We start from the raw sequence: 22,729 nt of genomic DNA, 5'->3' as shown, positions 1-22,729 counted from the left end.
TCTGTACAGTGCCCAGAAAGAGAACACAAAGGGGAACATTTATGAACATGTCCTTCGCTTCATTCATGGGTGAGCATACCCTTAAGAACCAGCAAGCCTAGTTGGTGTTTTCGGTCCATTTGTGAACCCGAAGATATAATGACCTTAAGACTCCAGATATTTGCATTATACCACTTATTCTGGTTGCTCCTATCACCAAGAAGTCTTCTGATTATAGGTTGCCTTTCTACATAGCTTTTTGACACTAAGCACATCAGCTGACACAAGGATACCAATTTGCTTGAAAGCTAAGTTTCTCATTATAAATTTATGCATTAATCTGGTTTATTCATCACTCTTGTATGAGTCTGGTTAGTGTAGCTCATCTGGAAGAGATCACTTCTGAAAAATATAAATATTTGAGTTTCTGGATATGAATTTTTTTGGTCCCAATCTCAGACTTTTAAGGACTTAAAGGTATATAGTAATCAGGGTTAAATGCTCAGTTCAGCTATATTCTTGGGAGTTCCTTAACTCACAACTGGGCACTTAGGTGGTCTTATTCTCAACTTCAATTACCACAAAATTACACACACACATAATTTTTCTATAATCTCTTAGGCTCTTGTGAATGAAATTGTCTTTGAGTTTATCCATTTTTAATTCTTTGTCTATGACTAGTATTGGCATCCTTAAAATTAAGTCCTAAATCGTTTTATTTTGCCAGTAGTTTGGTAAATTTGCAAAAGTCTTGGTTTCTTCACAAAGTTTAACATGTCTCCCAAATTTTAAGCCAAGGACTCTTCTGAGGAGCCCATTAACATTTTTATTAAGAAGAAATCAATGCAATGTTTCCTGCTAGGAAGCACTATATATTTTTTTAGAATAAGAGAAAAATTACTTTTATTATTTTATTTTCTTATTACAATAGCAAAGCATGCATATCATAGAAACACTACAAAATGATATGAACCAGTAAAAGGAAATAAAGCCCATCCAGAAATAACTACTGTTAATGTCTTAGTGACCATCCTCTCAAAGTTCTCCTCCACCCCTGACACATATACACACACACACACGTATCAAAAAAGGAAATGACCTGTTCACTTAGTACTCTACTGCAATGCGGCCGTCTTGTTCTCATTGTACTTGCCGTGCCTCACACAGAGTAACACTCTGTAAGTGCCCAATAAATATGTGATGAACGAATGACCAATCCTAAGGTCTCTTCTAGCTCTGAACCCATTTGGTCTTTGTCATTCTTTTACTCTGTGAATCTTCCATGTGTCCTCAATTTACCCTGTACTGGTTTTTTAAAAATTAGGAGACTTCAGTTTTTAGAACAGTTTTTGATTTACACAAAAATTGGGCAGATAGTACAGAGAGCCCCATATGCAGTTCCCCCACCACCAGCACAGTTTCCCTATTATTAACATCTTGCATTAGTGTGGAACATTTGGTACTGTCAGTTTTTGTTTTTTTTTTTTAACCATTCTAATAGATGTGTAGTAGTAGCTCACTGTTGTTTTAATTCACAATTCCCTAATGATATATGATGTTATCTTTTCATGTACTTATTTAAAGTCTGTATTTTTATTTAGCGAGGGGTGTGTTCAGATATTTTGCCTATTATTTAACTGGGCTGTTCATTTCTTATTGTTGATTTTTATGTGTTCTTTGTATATCCAGTGATAATTTCACTGGATACAGAATTCTAGGTTGATGGCTTTTCCTGCAATACTTTAAATATTTCACTCCATTCTCTTCTTGCTTGCATGTATTCTGAAGAGAAGTCCAATGTAATTTTTATTTTTGATCTTCTACAGATCAGGTTTCTTTAAAAAATTTTTTCTCTCTGTCTTTGGCTTTCTGTAGTTTGATATAGATTTTTTGGGTATTTATTCTCCTTGGTATTCTCTGAGCTTCTCTGGATCTGTGGTTTGGTGTCTGTCATTAATTTTGAGAATTTCTCAGCCATTATTACTTCAAATATATCTTCTGTTCCTTTTTCTCTTTCTTCTTCTTCTAGTATTTCCACTTCACATTTGTTCTACCTTTTGTATTTGTTTCACAGTTCCTTGATATTCCATTAAAAAAAATCATTCTCTTTGCACTTCTTTTTGGAGATGACATATCTTCAAGCTCACTGATTCCTTTTAGAGTTTCCATTGCTCTGTTTACATTACCCATCCGTTCTTGCATGTTGTTTCATTTTCCTTGAGAGCACTTAATGTATTAATCATAGTTGTTTTAAACTCCCTGATAATTCCAAAAGCTATGTTATGCCTGAGTCTCTTATGCTTCCTTTGTCTCTTCAGACTATGTTTTTCCTTGCTTTCTAGGATGCCATTTCCTTTTTTGCTGAAAGTTGGACATGATATATTGGGTAAAGAAACTGAGATAATTAGGCTTTTAGCATGAGCTGTGCTACGTTTAATATCTTCTGCAGCTGTAGGTGCCAGAGGCTTCATTTCTTCTGGTTTCCTTATTTTTTTCTTTCTCATGTTGTTTTTATGTCTCCCTAAACACTTCTTAAACAGAATCTGTTTAATCTGTCTTGCAGCTCTCGGTTGTATGCCACTGTAATTGTAGTGGAGCCCTGCTGGTCTAGTGATTGGATGTGGGTGGGGGGAGGTGTTTTATAATTTTATGATTAAACGTCAGTTTTTTAGTGGGCCTGAGTCCCTGGGCTGTGGCCTTCAGAAATGTTCCTCAGCCTTCTCCCTCCCCTTATATGAGACAAGAAGACTAGAGGAGGTTAGAGTTGGCTGATTTCCCTTTTCTTAGGTCATTTCTTGTAATTAATTAATTTAACATCTTTATTGGAGTATAATTCCTTTACAATGGTGTGTTAGTTTCTGCTTTATAACAAAGTGAAACAGCTATACATATACATATATCCCCATATCTCCTTGCTCTTGCATCTCCCTCTCTCCCACCCTCTCTATCCCAGCCCTTTATGTGGTCACAAAGCACTGAGCTGATCTCCCTGTGCTATGTGGCTGCTTCCCACTAGCTATCTATTTTACATTTCATAGTGTATATATGTCCATGCCACTCTCTCACTTTGTCCCAGCTTACCCTTTCCCCTCCCTGTGTCCTCAAGTCCATTCTCTATGTCTGTGTCTTTATTCCCATCCTCCCCCTAGGTTCTTCAGAAACTTTTTTTTTAGATTCCATATATATGTGTTAGCATATGGTATTTGTTTTTCTCTTTCTGACTTACTTCACTCTGTATGGCAGACTCTAGGTCCATCCACCTCACTACAAGTAACCCAATTTCGTTTATCTTTATGGCTGAGTAATATTACATTGTATGTATGTGCCACATCTTCTTTATCCATTCATCTGTCGATGGACACTTAGGTTGGGAAGCATAATATATTTCTAATTATCCCTTTTTAAAAAAATCTCCTGTCTTTCCTGATGATTGTTTAAAAACTATATTTCTTCAAGGCATCACCAATTAAGTTAGATTGACCTACCTCAGCAAGCATCCTTACACTGGGCTCCTTTCTTAGCTGTGGATTTTTCTCTGATCCTACTTCATTTATTGATCTCTTTGTGCATAGAGTCTTTTGGTAACCTTTCGTCCACCAACATTCTATCTACCCCTTTTCTGTCTTTGAGAAATGGTCAAAATTGGGCATCGTTGTGCTTGTGTAACTCATGTTTAACTATCCCAGCCTTGGCTTTAGTTTTAAATACTTCCTTTTCCTACTTCCTCTCTGTTCTCATCACACTAGTTTACCCTATGTAGTAGGAGGCAGATGTAAGGTCTGAATTATGAACTTACATTTAGAGAGAAATAGCTACAGATATTGCACTATGCTGGATGCAGTTTCTCTGTGGACACATACCCCTCCCTCCACAAAACACACATACAATGAAAGGTGAAAAGTGTTAGAGGAGTCCTGAAGGTAGCCCCACCCACATTCAGCTTTTAAGAAGACTTTTTTTTTTGTGGTACTCGGGCCTCTCACTGTTGTGGCCTCTCCCGTTGCGGAGCACAGGCTCCGGATGTGCAGGCTCAGTGGCCATGGCTCACGGCCCTAGCCGCTCTGCGGCATGTGGGATCTTCCCGGACCGGGGCATGAACCCGTGTCCCCTGCATTGGCAGGTGGACTCTCAACCACTGCGCCACCAGGGAAGCCCGACTTTTTTTTACCTCATTTATGTAAGCTACATTAAAGTTTTCTCAAGTTGTCCCTCAATAAACTTCTAACACATTCTCCATAATGCTGCCAGAGTGATCTTAGCTAAAACACGACATTGCAATATGATGATGATTCAAATCCTTTTTGACTCCCCTTTCTATACAAAGTGAAACTCTGAGACAAGCAGACAGCTGCTCCACATCTGGCCCTTTTTCTGGGCTCCTTCTTTTCACAGGAGTTTCTTCTCCCAGAACCTGCTTGCTCTATATATTCAACGTGAAACAAGCTGCTAGTTTTTCCAAACGGCCCTGCATCCTTACGAATGTTGTTCCCTCCAAGGACAGTTCCCTTTTCCCCTATATCACCCTGAAAGCTTATTGATTTTCACAGTATATTTTGTATTCTTTCCTCTGCCTAATACTTTCCTGAATCTACAGCCACAGTAGTCCTTGCTTTGTGCCCCCAATCTACTTTATAGAGACTTATCAGGACCCCTATAACTCTTTATTATGTTCATTGGCTTAAATTATATGTCTCTCTTTATAAATCTCTATCCAAGTTCCTTGAAGCCTCCATAGATGCATGTAAATCATATTTTACCCAGAATGTATGACAGAATATCATCAGATATAGACATATTGCTCCAGGAAATTACATTTGATAATACTGTCCTATAAGGCAACTATCATTCCACATGCATGAATTCAGAATTTGTTTTTGAGCAATGTAGAATTTTCCCATCCTTTAACAATCTTTGTTCAATTCCCTCAGTGATCAAAAACCTTGATTAGTAAGGTAATTAGTAAGGATTATGATGTGGTCAAGGAGCAAAGAGCTTCCAAGTGGTACAGGTGACTCACAATCCAATAATCAACCCTGTGTTCTCACCAGTGAAGCCGGGTGATGCAGCACAGTCAACACACTAACAGGTATCACTCATGGACATGCACTGCTGCACACACACATGCACACTCTCTCTCTCTCTCTAGGCACTGGGTGCAGATTTGTCAATAAGCTGACATCAAAGGGCAAAGGGTTTAGTGCAAAGTGAAAAGACATAATATTTATCAAAGTTGGATTCCTAAATTTAGCTAAAACTATCTCAACTAACAAAGGGTATTTGCCTGGCAAACCCCAAGTTAAAAAATTTTTTTTTCTTTTTTAACAGTCTGACCCTCTGACCGTCTAGATATAAAGAGGATACAGAATAATGTATTGCTTTTTCTAATTTCCTTCAAGTATTCAGAAGTCATGGAAATTTTTCCCCAAATTATTTTTTGCACTACCCAACTTTGTTAAATTCAAGCTTGACTATAACCTTTTTAAAACCTGTTCTTATTTTCTTTGTAATTAAAGGAATAATATGATCTTGAGGAGTAAAGACAATGTTGTTTCTACCTTTGACTTCCACAGAATTAGTAGTGTCCTTGTATATTATATCACATTCAATATATATATACATAAGACATCTCATTACCACTTTCTGTTCCATAGACATAGATGAGAAGTTGCATAGATATGCTTGCCTCTAAGTGTAATATAGATATACATTCTGATAAAAATTCAACGGGGACAGAACTCGAAAAATGGACAAAATAAGCTAAATTACAACACATTTTCTTCTTTACTATCCCAAATGTCTTTTAAAATATCAATTCTATGAGTACTAGTCTAGTTTATTCCACATAGATCATATCCCTTAGGGGTTTATTATTTAGGTTTCCTTTGTATTCATGGCATTTTATCCCAAAGTGGAGTTTTGTCAGAATATTTTCTTACTAAAAATTATCTCAGGCTCAAATTAATAACTAGATTGCAAAAATTATTTTCCTATTTAAATTATTTGAAGACCTTCAACATAAATTAACTGAGTAAATAAAATGAGCTATTACCATATAATAAAGATAATTTTTGTCAATCCCCAAATGGAATATGCATGACCACTAGAAACTGATACCTGCGAAAAAATTCCCTGATCCAATTAAATATAAGTATGTAAATAAATTTTATCATGAAAAAGAGTCAGTTGTAAAAATAGGGGAATTTCTCCAGGCATTTCAAAAAAGGAACTTAATACAGGGAGTTAGTGCTTACAGACCTGATAGAAAGGCTGCGGGGAAAAGATAGAGGAAAAGACTGCTGGGTTTTAGGAAATTAGGATACTGTAGACGGTTAGGGAAATTGCCACTAATGAACTCAGCTGACTGTCGCACTGAAGCAGAGATCTGCCATGTGCCCACTGTTGCCTGCTAACAAAAGTGACCTCTTTCCCCACTTCCAAATATCATGCAAATGTCTCATTGGCAGAATCTAACCTAGAGCCCTATTAGCCAGGGCTTATTGCTATTAATAGCCAAAGGGCCAGAAACAAACGCATAAGCTTTCTCCTGAGCAAGTCTGGAAAGTGTTACTTGATAAAAATACCATCTTTTGTTTGTTTTTTAATGTACAGATGTGGTGGCCATTTTTTTTTTAATGGATGCAAATTCTTTGACACCTCTCCCATCTAGAGGTGTATTCTATGTCCTCTCCCTCCCCTAGAATCATGGGGTCCTTAGGGCTGCTCTGAAGATAAAGTATGGGAGAAGTGAATTCATGAGACTTGTGGGGTTGGGCTATAAGACCAGAGAACTTCTGCTTGGCTCTCTTGGAATGCTTGGTCTCAACACTATCCAACTCAGAACACAGCCACCATGCTGAGAGGGGCTCTAGAGACGGTCCCAGATGAGGCCAGCTTTGAGTCACCCCAGCCCAGACATCGGATATGTGAGGAACAGAGCCTCCAGATATTTGTCCCACACTGTTCCACTCACCCCCAGCAATATGAAGCTTGATATATATCATAGAACATCGACAAGCCATCCCTGCAGTGTCTTGTCTGAATGTCTGACCCACCGAATTTATAAGCATTACAAAACAGTGGTTTTACACTACTAAGTTTGGGATGGTTTATTACTCAGCAATTTCCTTGAACAACTCATGAAAACATGTGAGAGAAGAAAAAATAATGAAGTGGTTGGAGACTCAGAGACTGCAGAACTCATCTTCAGTATGCAAATTTGAAAGTTGTTAACAGGTAGCCTAACAGGTAAGGTTTATGCACAAAGCTATACAATTAGGCTTCCAATCATCTGTTATAAATCTGTGGCATTTGTCTTCCTCCATTTTATTTCTTCTCCAGTTATATAATCTTAAGTCTGGGCCCTGAAATCTGAGAGGGAACAGATCTGGTAGGTTTGGGTCTTCTTTACCCATTCCCATATCATCACCCAAATTACACAGATATAGTGCAATTTGGGTCTTTATTAACAAGTTACCATTTTCAAAGATACTGCACAATCTTACCACATTAATGAACTCTCATCCACACAGTCCCAGAGGAAAAGAAGGAACAAAAATTCCAATTACCGAATCCATTTGCTAAGAAAACCGAGTTCCCTGTAAGTGGAGCCTATCATATTTTTCTAAACCTTTCCCTTGAGTTTGGCAATTCAGTTATACAACATTCTTATGGCTAAGTTTCTCTTCTGTTGCTTCCTCTCACTTTTGGTCCAGATGTTCTCTTTGATTTTTATTTCTTTGTTCCTTTGGCTGTGCTATTTAGAGTGGTGGTTTTTATAAACTTTTATGTGACATTGTATGTTATCAAGCACCTCAGGGATTGGATCTATTCATTTCTCCATTCTGTACTCATTACCATCTCTTTCTCTACATGTTTGAATGTTCTGTGTGTATGAAACGGTAGCTCGGTCCTACGGCAAGTGAAAGTACTGACAACATAGGTCCTTATACAAGGTACTTCCTCTCTGATGGAGATAGAATATACAAATAGCATGAAAAAATGTGTACGCGAGAAACACAAGTAAAGGAAAATGTATCTGCTGTACTTATGACACAGTAAGAATAGTTTTATAGTTTGACCAGGCTCAGCTACAGGACACAGTGGGAACTCTGCAGCTTCAATGATTGGCCCAAAAAGTACTGAGCTTGAGTTCCCTCTACTTTCTCTCCACTTGACTGAGCAACTAATGCATGCCAGGTAGTATGCTAGTCAGTCTGCATTTTTATTTACCTGACTCAGTGCTTAGCTTGCCACTTACAATATTGGCCAATTAACTAAAAGATGAAGCCAAGACAACAAATTTGAGGGTTTGTCCAAGGCAAGGGAAGACAGTTGGCTCAAAGGCGACAAACTGTGGAGTGGCAGTGCTACAGTTGTACGTGATTGGTCCATTAAAAGCAGAATCCTGGTCAAGTCTTTCATATGCTGGCTACCTACTCTGTAATCAAACTGTGCTAAGTCTCTGCCTACAAAGAGTATAGGTATCACAGGAGAAGTATATATAAGATTCAGTGGAGGTACAAAGAACAGAAAAATCTAACCCCAGAGGGAAGGTGAATAAGTAAGGCAGGGATACACGGTATCCAATGACCCAAGCAACTGGATTATAGTTTAGAATAGAGCTACATTCCTCAAAAGTAAACTAGCCAATCTAAAACCCAAACAGATACTGATACAAAACACCATGGATGAATAGCAAAAACATTATGTTTAATAAAATAAGAAAGACATAAATGAGTATATGTCCTAGGACTCCATTAGAAGAAGTTCAAGAACAGGCAAAACTAATCTATGGTGCAAGAAATCATAACAGTAGTTGCTTCTGCAGAGTACTGGCTGGAAAGAAGCACAAAGGAATTTTCTAGGGTGATGAAATATTCTATATCTTGTTTGAGTGTTAGTTACAAGACAGGATACATTTGTCAAAATTCATTAAATTGTGAACTCAAGATCATCTCAGTCTCTTATTCTGCTTTATGCTTGGCTTCTCAGCCTCTCAGCCTTGGGCACTTACACATCAAACTCCTTGAAGATAAGGACAACAGCAAATATTTGGTTCATTTCAATGCATTTCCGTGCTCTCCAGTAACTGGGGCCCTCAAGTCCTGAAGGACATGAAAGCTCAGCAATACCAGTAAACAATTCATTTTGTATATTATTTTTTTAAACATCTTTATTGGAGTGTAATTGCTTTACAATGGTTTGCTAGTTTCTTCTGTATAACAAAGTGAATCAGCTGTACATATACCTATATCCCCATATCTCCTTCCTCTTGCGTCTCCATATATTATTATCATTTTTATTCTACTGTTTTTGTCTTATCGAGACACAAAGCCAGTCCATTCCACCCAGAAGTAAAGGTCTAAAATAGATTTTAATAAAACAGTGCTGTGCCGACTGAGGAGCCATATGGAAAAAGATAAAACTGAGTCTGTTCTTCACACTGTACACCTGTATGAATATTAAGTGGATCAGAATAAGAAACTACATAGGAGGAAAAAACATGAATGCATTCCTTTATAAGGCAAGGGCAGATATAATTTTCCTCTGATTCAAAATCTAGAAGCAACAGAGGAACGACTTGACAAATTTAACTACATCAAAATTAAAAACTAAAAAATTTGCATAATGAAACACTATATACAGAGTGAAAAAGAAAAAGTAGATGAGCTTTCTTTCCATGATGATAGTGTCCCAACCAACATGGTAAATGTTCCTAAAACTTGCTGGACTTTCTGTAAGACATATGGCAAGCAACAACCCCACAAAGTGGCACCGTACACAAAAAGGTAAGGATTTTCTATATGCCCAGGGAAGGAGGATTTGACAGGAAGCTGAATTATTATGGTAGGCGGACTAAGCCAGTTTTCCAGAAAAAGGCTAAAACTATAAAGAATATTGTGCTCAGGCTTGAATGTGTTGAGCCCAGCTGCAGATCTAAGAGAGATGTAAGCATTTTGAACTGGGAGGAGATAAGAAAATAGAGGGCCAAGTGATCCAATTCTAAGTTTCACCTCTTGTTTTACTATGAAGACAATAAAATCTTGAGGTTATGTTCACTTCAAAAAAAAAAAAAAAAAGATTAATGACAAACTTAGAAAAATGTTTACAACTTAGAGTTTTGATATCCTTATTATTTCAAGCACTCATAATTGAGAAGAAAATGATCAAGTTCTTAATACAAAAATTGACAAGAGATATGAAGAGAACACAGAAAAGGAAATTAAGATGCATCTGTGTGTGTGTGTGTGTGTGTGTGTGTGTGTGTGTGTGAGAAACTAATGCTAACTTCTTATTCCTAACTAGGAAAATGGAGATTTTTTAACTATATTCTGTAGGCTTAATTTTAGTACTACTATTAGTTTTTCTATTTTTAAACCATTATAGGTACTTGGATAAGTTGAGTAAGTAATTGTTTTAATGTTGGTGAGAATAAGGATTTTCAGTTTGAGAGACAAAAGTCCTAGAAATAAAAACCCTACATCTCAAAATTGAATTAGAAATATTAATGTAAAATTAGTTCATCTCTTTTGTTTTAAAAAAGACCTGGAAGCAGTGGAAAGTGAGGCGCAATGAGCAACCCTAGAACCCAGATTGTGATCTCTAATTCCCATTCCCCACAAAAAGGAAGGAGGAAGTTCTCTGGGAAAAGACTGAAACCAAGTCCACCATAGCTCATACCCTCTTGACCAAGTAGATGAGTGGCAATTTTTCTATATAGAATACTTATAGCTAACAAACACATGAGGAATGTTAGAATTAGAAACTCGCCATTTTGCAAGTTTGAAAAAACATTTTCAAACAATTGTCATGAATGCACAGTAAAACTATTAAGAGAAAAGTTGAAGTGACCAAGAAGCATTCAGCATTACCAAACATTAGAATACTGGACATTTTATATGTTTCTAGCTGTGAATTTGAGGTACACAGTACCATTTATGAGGTTTAGGGAAAAAATTTAATGTGATCCAGTCATGCCTTTATATCTAAGTTCATTCTGCCATAATGTGGATCATGCAGGAGCAAGTAAAATTGTGCCACTGCAAGTAAATCCAGTCGTAAAAGATAACTGGTCCAATTTTTTCAACAAGTCAATGGGCATGTGAGAAAAAAGGGTAAGAGAGACTATTCTAGACTAATAGTTAAGGAGATGCTTAAGAGCCATAACAACCATATGCAATGAGTAAATCTTTGAGAAAAAATAACTAAAAACATATTTTTTATACCACTGAAGACATTTCAGTGTCTTCACTGAAAGAAGACACTTCTTTCAGTGTCTTCTTAACATGGATTAGGCATTCTAAGCTATTACGGAATTATTGGGGTCTTTTTTAGGTGTAATAATAGTATTATGGTTATGTGACAAAATATCTGTTTTAAGAATATATACATACAGAAGTGGATTAAAATGACAAAATGCATTTACTGTCGGTGTTAAATACTATATATATTTCACTACATCATTTGTAGAAATTAAGCTTTTTACATGTTTTAAATTATGTGTTAATGACCAATGTAAGTACAAGTCTTTTTATAACATTTATTTATACTGCCTCAATTCCTAGCTAATCTTGAGGTGGGGTAGTTCATATTTCCGAATAATTCACAGGAGGCAGAAAAGAGATTTATAACTAACTCTTGAGGCATTATCATTTTTTATATCATATTCTCATTAAATAATTCATCTCTAGTAACTCTGACTTTTATCCATGAGTCACTGTATAATAGAAAAACCTTTTTCCATCTAAGAAAAGGGGCAGTGAAGTATGCTATTTTTAAAACAAGAAAAAATTGACAGTTTTCAGTGGATGGAATCAGAACTCAGGATTAATGGAATAGTCCCCAAGGATGGTCAAATGTGATTCTCTGCAGATGGCTGCACAGGATGACACTTCATAAAACATCATTTCTCTGCTAAGCTGCACAGCATCTCTGGTGCTTCAAACATATTGTTTATCTCATCAAGAGGAGCAGGTTCTAAAGGTAAGAACTGAACAAGTGCCATTGTGCAGGAAATGGAGCAGATGGCCCATCTATGATGGTCTGCCTTTACTTGATGAGAGGCTGATCCAATCCCAAACAGACCAGTTGCCAATTAAAAGAGGTCTTGGCTGAGGGAATCTGTACTTTCCTGTGACAGATAATCGGCTTAACCATTTTCTCAGACCCTGCCCACTATTCATTTCCATCACTGACCTCTCCAGAAATGCAGAAGACCCTTATGACCAGTTCTGTGCAATATTTCACTGATACTTACTAATGAATGTCTGGATTTTACCCAAACTTCTCACCTCAGTTCTAGGTTACATTTTGTTTTCACACCCCTTCTAGCCTGATCACTAACAAAGAAATGTGTCTGTGTTTTGTAAAAGAACTTCAAAGACATGGATTAAACATGAGATTTGTTTTGACTTCCTTCTATCACAGAAATGGGCTTTATTAGCTGTTCTTTCTAAACACATTTTAGGATTGTAACATTTTGGAAGAATGGAATTTATTTAAATTTTCACAACAATGGGTGTAAAAAGATTTTGTGATTAGCAGGCATATTTTAACTTTCAAAGTTTAGGATCCTGAGCTCCAGTGTCATTTAAGGAAAACAACATGAGTCTCAAGACCATCAAGATTAAGTGTCTAGTGCCAAGAACCAGGAGTCTACCTTGAGGGAGGAGAAGGGAGTTTTCTGTTTATAAGAGGATCCTTTGACCAGGTCAGTCAGCTCATGATAGTTAGTAGACAGCCTGAGTAACATGGATCAAGGTATGAGCTACATAGCAAAGTAATGGGCCCAAAACTTGCCACATCTGAAGAAAACCTGAAAGAAATAGTAAACCAGAAGAAGAGGGCAGTGGTTTGGATACAAAAGAGTAGGGAACAAATAATGTATGCATGCAGAATGAGATCAGCTCTGGAAAGAATTTGGCTCTGTGTTTTTTTAAACTTTGGTATGCTTTTTTTTTTTCTCAAAGTTGGGGCATTTTCCTACCACACCCCAAATCTGTTAGACAATAAACCCTCTGGAAGCAGACTCCATATCTATGTTGTTTGCCACTCTTTCTCTAATGCCTACCACAGTGCTTGATATCTAGCAGGTGCTCAATAAATTCCTTCAATAAAGGAATACCTAGCACAGTGCAGAAACTGAGTCATTAATCTCTAAAATAATAAGTGAATGTTGACTAATACCCTGGGCATGACTAATCTGGAACAATATTTTTTGTTCTTTTTTGTGTTGAATTCAGGAGAAATTGGAGGACTTCCTCTCTAGTATTCAGAACATGGAGCCTGGGATTAATTCTTCTGTCACCCAGGCATTGAAACCATTTCAACTTATAGCTGAGCGCTTGAATTGTTAGAAATTTCAGGGGAATCAAAAGTTTCTTCTTATAAAGAAACTTAAAGTATTCTGATCCTGTATATATATATATATATATATATATATATATATATATATATATAATTTATTTATTTATTTATTTATTTTACTTTTTTGACTTATTAAGAAATAGATCTTTAACTTCTTTTTCCTGTATTTCATAACAGCTTTCAAAAAGATCTCCCTGCCTCCAGGCTTGCTTCCCTGCACTTCATCTTCCACATGCCTCCAGCATAACCTTGATAAAACTCAGATTTTATCAGGTCACTAACTCTTATGTTCCAAAATCCCTCCATGGTTCATAATTCATGCCTTAGCATGGCAGCAAATGCCCTTCATCTTCTATTTTCAGCCCCATCTAGGTCAGGCCTCTTTACCCACAGATCCCATCCATGTACCACGCTCCTGCCATACCACACGTTTCATCAACCTTGAACTCTTCCATAACTTTTCCCTTGTTCTTTCTTCTGTCTTATATGATTCTTTCTTCATTTTCATCCTGGCAGTATCCAACTCCTCTGTCAAAATCTAGTTTAAATGCCACCTTCTCTGTGAAGCTTTTCTTGACTCATCCAGATAGAATTAATCACACTTTCTGTGTTCCCATACCTTAATGCAGAGTGAACAGATGGAAGCAAAAGCTTGGGAGCCAGAAAGATCTCATTTCCAATCCTGGTTCCTCTGCTCACTCTGACCTTGGACAAAACATTTAAGGACTCTGAACCTCCTATTTCTCTTTTATAAAGTGGGTATAATCATATCAACATGTCAGAGTTGCTGTAAAGATTGACTGTGATCATGGATACAAAACACTTAGCATAGGTCTTGGCTACATAGTTAAAACTCAAAGGAAGGTACTTACATTGTTACCTTATTAGTATTTCCTCATTCATCACAATCTGATTGGTATTATAGATAACTGCATACCTGCCTAATCATTGATACAATGATTTCCTGGGCTTGGCTGGGAAAATGTACCACTATATCAGAACTGTTGATTCATGTGTATGAAATCATTTGTGTTAAATTAACAGCATAAATATATATGCTGTTATAAATTGTCTTCTCCATAGCTTTGCACATAATTGTCCCTGAAAAAGCAGCAGGACAGGAACTATCCCTTTTTGCCTCCTTTTTACCCCAAAGTATGAAATTAACATGACTTTATAAAGGTTTTAGAGAATAATATATAAATCTACCTCTAACCTGTATTTCTAACAACATAGCCGCTATAGGTAACTTGGACTGGAATTGCATTGAGACTCCTGAATGATTCAGCTGACTCAGTTCAATTGCTGCTTAAGTATGTGCTATGTCCAGGTCATTGGGAAAGCAGTGCAGAACAGAACACAAAAAGCTTTCTTTCTAGTTCAATTAAAGTAAACAGTGACTGTGCCCTGTTGAAATAACAATAGCACCAAGTGCACCTAAGATACCTAAATGGGATACATTTGTGTCACGCAATTGTGTCTCACCAGATCATATCTGTGCCTCTGGTCCCCAGGAGAAGCACTCCTACTCTAACATCAGTGTAATCCTTCCAGCTGTGTCACTACCCAGCCAAAACTCTTCTGTGGTTTCACATTTCTGACCTGCAGCACACAGTCCAAACTTTCAGCATGGCACAAAAAGCCTTGGAGAAGCATGACCACACCTATTTTCCTTGCCTTGCCTCCCTTACCTTAGTTATAACTCCTATGTTCCAGCCATGGGGAAATTGTCTCCTTGGACTCTCAGTTTCAACTCCAACAGAGTAAAGAGCTTAGAAGTTATCATTCCTGTCTTTATAACAATTAAAACCTGGAAAAACTGAAAATTACTTTTCTTGGGACCATCAGAGAGAACTGAGGTTGCAGGGGAAACTATAATACTGAAAGGTGGAGAAATAGGTTCATCCAGAGACACACAGCCAAGATCTTCTTACCTGGATCAGAAACCCACTGGAGCCATAAATTGGTAGTAATACTTAAATGGTATTTTGATGAACTGCTGGAGGCTGTGGGTGGAATAGCTGGAGAGTGAGAAACTCCTGAAGACTGCAGTCTTAGGGGCTAGAGCACACACTTTCATGGGTTTTACTACCTGGAAACTCACCAGGTTCTCATGGTGAAGATCTGAGAAAGATCCCATCATGGCTCTGGCAGGGGGAAGGAAAGAGTAATTACTGTGAAATATGGCTAGAGATTTCTCCATAATAAAGATCTACACTCCAGGTGAAAAGCCTTCTAGAACACTTTTCCTGCTGGGGAAGTGCATGCCTCTCACTCCAGTCACTTCTAGCCTTCTGGTCTAACCTAAGAATATGAAAACATAGTGAACAGGGGACCAGGCCTCAAAAAAATAGATTGAGAATGCTGCAGCCAAGAAAAAAGAGTTGAAAGTGGGGTATTGAAGGAAAGCTACACCAATGGAAAAACACTTGTGAAAGTCACAGCCCCAAGACACAGGCTGTGCAAAACAGATTTAATCTAAAGATTATAGAATGCTCCCCCTTCCCCATAAAATACCACAAGACAAACAGGGCTCCAGTATAATAACAGTGGATTGCAGCTGAATGAGCAGCAAGACACAAACTCTGAAAGGTGGAGTACTTATGGAAGCCCAAAGTCAAATAGGGAGACACAAATGCAGACACTAGAGGAATCTGAAGACTTTAGCACCTAAAGCTAGAGCAAATATTAAACACAACCAAACTCCTAACCAGCTTACATAAATTCTCAAACCAAATACCTATATACCTCAATTCCATTACCTATTATTTATGTTTTAACCTAAAACACATCTAACTTTCATCAGCAACAAAATAATTATAAGATATATGAGAGAAAAAAACAGTTGTAAGAGCTAAAGCAATCATCAGAACAAGAACTAGATAAACCATGGATTTGGGGACTATCAGAAAGGGAATTTAAAATAACTATGATTCATATGTTAAGGATTTTAATGACAACATGCAAGAACACATGGGTAATGTAAGCAAGATGTATAATCCAAGAAAGAATCAAAAGGAAATTCTAGAAATCACAAAAAGTAGAACAGAAATGAAGAAAGTACTTGATGGATTTATCGATAAACTTGGCACAGCTGAGGAATGAACCAGTGATTTTTGCAGATAGGTCAAAAGAAATTATGAACTGAAGTGCAAAGAGAACAATGAATTTAAAAAACAGAAAGGAATGTGTAGAGACTGTGAGACAATTTCAAAAGGTGTAATGAACACATAATTGAACGCAATTGAATTTTCCAAGTACCTTCAAAACTGATGACAGATACCAAACCACAGGTCCAGGAAGCTCAACAAACACAAAGTAAAATAATGATAAACTACCTCCCCCCATTCACATGCACACACACACACACACACACACACACACACACACCCCTAGGCATATCACATTAAAACTGTAGAAGACTGAATACAATAAGAAAATCTTAAAGATATCAGAGGGGAAAAAGTAATAACTTATGAATAGAGGGGCAAGTATAAGAATGACAGTGGACTTCTCATCGGAAATCATATAATAAAGAAGAGACTGGAGTGAAATATTTGAAGTGTTGAAAGAGAAAACCTCCAATCTATACTTCTATATTAAGTGAAATCATTCTTTATAAGGGAAGAAGAAATATGGAATTTCCAAGACAAGCTAAAACTGAGGGAATTCATCATCAGACTTGCCCTGAAATCCAAAAAAAGATTTTCATGCAGAAATTAGATAAGACAGGTCAGAAATTTGGATCTCCCTAAAGACAAGAAGAGAGAGAAAAAATAATTTTGCTTTTCTTATTCTTAAAAAAAAAACTTATCTTTTAAATCAATTAACACCTATCCCTCTAAAACTATTCAAAAGAATTGAAGAGGAAGGAATACTCCCAAACTCATTCTACAAGGCCACTATCACCCTGATACCAAAACCAGGCAAAGAAACCATACACACAAAAAAGAAAATTACAGGCCAATATCACTGATGAACATAGGCATAAAAATCCTCAACAAAATACTAGCAATCTGAATTCAAAAATACATTAAAAGGATCATACACCATGATCATACACTTGATCTCACTATCCCAGGGATACAAGGATTTTTCAATATCTGCAAATCAATCAGTGTGATATACCACATCAACAAATTGAATAGAAACCATATGATCATTTCAATAAAGGCAGAAAAAGCTTTTAACAAAATTCAACACCCATTTATAATAAAAACTCTCTAGAAAGCAGGCATAAAAGGAACATACCTCAACATAATAAAAGCCATATATGACAAACCTACAGCTAACATCATACTCAATGGTGAAAAGCTGAAAACATTTCCTCTAAGATCAGGAATAAGACAAGGATGTTCATTTTCGCAACTTTTGTTCAACATAGTTTTGGAAGCCCTAGCCACGGCAATCAGAGAAGAAGAAGAAATAAAAAGAATCCAAATTGGAAAAGAAGTAAAACTGTCACTGTTTGCAGTATGATACTATACATAGAAAATCTTAAAAATGCTACCAGAAAACTACTAGAGCTCATCAATGAATTTGGCAAAATGACAAGATACATAATTAATACACAGAAATCTATTGCATTTCTATATACTAACAATGATAGATAAGAAAGAGAAATTAAAGAAACAATCCCATTTACCATCACATCAAAAAGAATAAAATACCTAGGTATAAACCTACTTAAGGAGACAAAAGACCTGTACTCTGAAAACTATAAGATGCTGAAGAAAACATCAAAGACAACACAAAGATGGAAAGATATATCATGTTCTTGGATTGCAGGAGTAAATACTGACAAAATGACTATCCTACCCAAGGCAATCTACAGATTCAATGCAATCCCTATCAAATTATCAATGGCATTTTTTCACAGAACTAGAACAAAAAAATTTTAGAATTTGTATGGAGATACAAAAGACCCCAGATAGCTAAAGCAATCCTGAGAAAAAAAATGGAGCCGGAGGAATCAGGATCCCTGACTTCAGACTATATTACAAATCTACAGTAATCAAAACAATATGATACTGGCACAAAAACAGAAATATAGATCAATGGAACAGGATAGAAAGCCCAGAGATAAACTCACACACCTGTGGTCAATGAATCTACAACAAAGGAGGCAAGACTATACAATGAAGGAAAGACAGTCTCTTCAATAAGTGGTGCTGGGAAAACTGGACAGCTACATGTAAAAGAATGAAATTAGAACACTCCTTAACACCATACACAAAAATAAACTCCAAATGGATTAAAGACTTAAATGTAAGACTGGACACTCTAAAACTCTTAGAGGAAAACATAGGCAGAACACTCTGCGACATAAATCACAGCAATACATTTTTTGATTCATCTCCCAGAGTAATGGAAATAAAAACAAAAATAAACAAATGTGACGTAATTAAACTCAGAAGCTTTTGCACAGCAAAGAAAACCATAAACAAAACGAAAAGACAACCAACAGAATGGGAGAAAACATTTGCAAATGATGTGACTGACAAAGGATTAGTCTCCAAAATTTACAAACAGCTCATGCTGTTCAATACCATAAAAACAAACAACCCAGTCAAATATGGGCAGAAGACCTAAATAGACACTTCGCCAAAGACGACATACAGATGGCCAAGAGCCACAGGAAAAGATGTTCAACATCACTAATTATTAGAGGAATGCGAATAAAAACTACAATGAGATTTCACCTCACACCAGTCAGAATGGTCATCAACAAAGTCTATAAACAGTAAATGCTGGAGAGGGTGGGGAGAAAAGGGAACTCTCCTACACTGTTGGTGGGAATGTAAATTGGTACAGCCACTATGGAGAACAGTATGGTGGTTCCTTAAAAAACTAAAAATAGAGCTACCATATGATCCAGCAATCCCACTCCTAGGCATATGTCCAGAGAAAAACTTGGTTCAAATGTATACATGCACCCCAATGTTCATTGCAGTGCTGTTTACAATAGCCAAGACATGGAATCAACCTAAATGTCCATCAACAGATGAATGGATAAAGAAGATGTGGTACATGTATACAATGGAATATTACTCAGCCTTTAAAAAGAATGAAATAATGCCATTTGCAGCAACATGGATGGACCTAGAGATTATCATGCTAAGTGAAGTAAGTCAGACAGAGAAAGACAAATATATGATATTGCTTACATGCAGAATCTAAAAAAAATGATACAAATGAAATTTACAAAACAGAAACAGACTCACAGACTTAGAGAATAAGCTTGTGGTTACTGGGGAGAAGGTTGGGGTGAACAGATTCACAGACTTAGAGAATAAGTTTGTGGTTACTGGGGAGAAGGTTGGAGTGGGGATTGATTGGGAGTTTGGGATTGACATGTACACACTGCTATATTTAAAATAACCAACAAGGACCTACTGTATAGCACAGGGAACTCCACTCAATATTCTGTAATAACTTTAATGGGAAAAGAATTTGAAAAAGAATAGATACGTGTAAATGTATAACTGAATCACTTTGCTGTACACCTGAAACTAACACAACATTGTTAATCAACTATACTCCAGTATAAAAATTTTTAAAAAGATAACAGTTTTAAGTCATAAGAGTAACAATTTATTGGATGATTGTACCATGTGGCTAAGTGAAATAAATGAAAACAGTATCACAAAGGATATAAGGGAGGAAACGGCAATACTCTGTTATAAAATACCTATACAACTTGTGAATCAGTATAGTTTTGAAGGTGGAGTTAGATTGTTAAAAAGTGTATATGTAATATACACTGTAGGTCAATAAACAATTTGAAAAGAAGTATAATTGTAATGTTGAGAGGAGATTACTGAACATTTTATATGATTCCATTTTAAGACTAGAGAAAACAGAAAAAAAGGAGGGAAAAACAAACAAGTGACAATAGACAACAGATACAAACACAGTAGATGTTAACACAATTATATCAATAATTACTTTAAATGTGAATGGTCTGAATAAACCTATTAAACATCTACATTGTCAAACTGGATAAACAACACAAGACCTAACCATATATTGTCTATTTGAAAACCACATTAAATATAAAGAGACACAAGTTAAAAGTAAAGAGATTGAGAAAAACATACCATGCTAACACTAATCCAAGAAAGCACAAGTAGCCATACTAATTTCTGACAAATCTACATTCAGAAAAAGGAAGATTATCAGGGATAAAGAGAGGCATTACATAATGATAAACTGATCAATTCTCTAAGAATACATAACATTCCTAAACATGTACCTAATAAGAAAGCAGTAAAACATGAGGCAAAAATTAATAGAACTAAAAGGAAAAATAGATAAATCTACTACTAGATTTATAGATTTCAACACACTTCTGTTAGTAATAAATCAACTGGCAGAATATGAGTAAGGATATAGCTGAGCTTAACATCACTGGGCCATAAAACACCTAACCAAAATAGAACAAACTACACAAACTGTGTTTTCAAACCACAATGGACTTAAACTAGAAATTAGTAACAGAAATATAGCTAGAAAATCCCAGTCATTTAAAAACAATAGACTTCTAAATAACACATGGGTCAATGAATGCTCAAGAGAAATTTTTATATATTTGAACTAGATGAAAATTTAAACACAATTTATCAAAATGTGTGGGATATAGCAAAAGAGGTAATTAGAGAAAAAATTATAGTGTTAAAATCACATATTAGAAGATAACAAAGGTAGAAAATCAATAACCTAATCTTCCTCCTTAGGAAACTTGAATAATTTAAGCATAAAGCATGGAGAAAAAAATAATAAAAATTAGAGCATAAATCACTAAAATTTAAGACAGGCAAATGACAGACAAATATCAGTAAAACCAAAAACTGGTTCTTTGAAAATTTCAATAAAATTGGTAACAAAGAATAAAGAAGACACAAATTAACAATATCAGAAAGAAAAGAGTGTTCATATCATGTATATTAAAAGGATAACAAAGGAGTACTATGAACAACTCTGTGCCCACAAATTGAATAACTTAGATGAAATGGACCATTTCCCGGAAAGACATAAACTACTAAAATTCACACATGGCGACGTAACTTGAAAAAACCCTATCTATTAAAGAAATTATATTAATAATTAATAAAATTCCGAAAAGAAAAGTACCAGGCCCAAATGGTTTTACTGGTGCATTCTACAAAACATTTAAGGAAGAAAGAACGCTGACTCTCCATAATCTCTTTCAAAGAATAAAAGCAGAGGGAAGACTTTCTAACTCATTTTATAAAGGCCAACATAGCCCTAACAACAAAACCAGATAAAAACATTACAAGAAAGAAAACTACAGATAATAATACATAAATTTACATGCAAAGTCATCAATAAAATATTAGCAAATTGAATCCAATAATGTTTAAAAAGAATTAAACATGACATCCAAGTAGAATTCATTTCAGGTATGCAAAGATGACTCAACATTCGAAAATCAATCAATGTACTCCATCTATAGCCAAAAGGCTAAAGAAGAAAAAAATCACATGATCATATCAATCTACACCAAAAAAGCATTTGGTAAAATCTAACATCCAATCATGATTTTTTTTTTTAAGTCAGACAACTAGGAATAATAGGAGAGAACTTTCTCAGCTTGACAAAGAACAACTAGAAAAACCTACGTTCTGTGTTATACTTAATGATGAGAGGCTAGATGCTTCCTCCCTAAGATCAGGAACAAGGCACAGATGTCCTCTTATCACTGTTCTTGTTCAATATCTTAATGGAAGTTCTAGCTAATGCAATATAACAAGAAAAACATACGAAAGTTATACATGTTAGAAAGGAAGAAGTGAAACTTGTTATTTGACATGACTGTCTATGTCAAAAATCCCAAAGAATCTACAAGAGAATGTTAGAATGAGCCATGTTGTATGGATTAGAGTTTGGCACATCAGTATGAACTCATGCTCAGCTCAGTATTGATAAGATGGTTACATATAAAAATATTTCTAAATATCTACAACTGGTTGATTTATACATATTTTTTTTCTTTCTCTGTCAGCTGAGACACCTAGCAGCAATGATGTCACAGTAGCAACAAGTGTACCTAGCACCCAGATCCTGATTTCTAATACCAATCTCCAATAAAAGGAACCAGGCATCCTTGGAGAAATGGCTGATGCTAGGACACAAATAGGAAACATACAAAGTATACAAGATGAGCCTAGAGCATTGAGTAGTGTCAGAAAGAAAATATGGGGAAGAAAACATAATGAGAGGAGTAAACCAAAGAGATACAGGAGCCCACTGAAGGAACTCCCAGTGGCAAAGCTGGACCAATTTAAGCAACAAATAAAGGAGTATTGTATTATAATCCAAAGTATAAGATAAATTTCCATGGGTTCATACTGATTTTATATAC

At 36.0% G+C, this 22,729-nt stretch overlaps 1 pseudogene; it reads left to right on the top strand.

The window, feature by feature from the left end:
- The first annotated feature begins 9,681 nt into the window (after positions 1–9,681).
- LOC137227079 (large ribosomal subunit protein eL42-like) lies at positions 9,682–9,985 on the top strand (annotated as a pseudogene).
- The last annotated feature ends 12,744 nt before the right edge of the window (positions 9,986–22,729 follow it).

This window comes from Pseudorca crassidens, chromosome 7 (genome assembly GCF_039906515.1).
Source record: "Pseudorca crassidens isolate mPseCra1 chromosome 7, mPseCra1.hap1, whole genome shotgun sequence".
NCBI lineage: Eukaryota > Metazoa > Chordata > Mammalia > Artiodactyla > Delphinidae > Pseudorca > Pseudorca crassidens.
The sequence above is the reverse complement of the archived record's forward strand: the minus strand, read 5'-3'. Positions and strand labels throughout refer to the sequence as shown.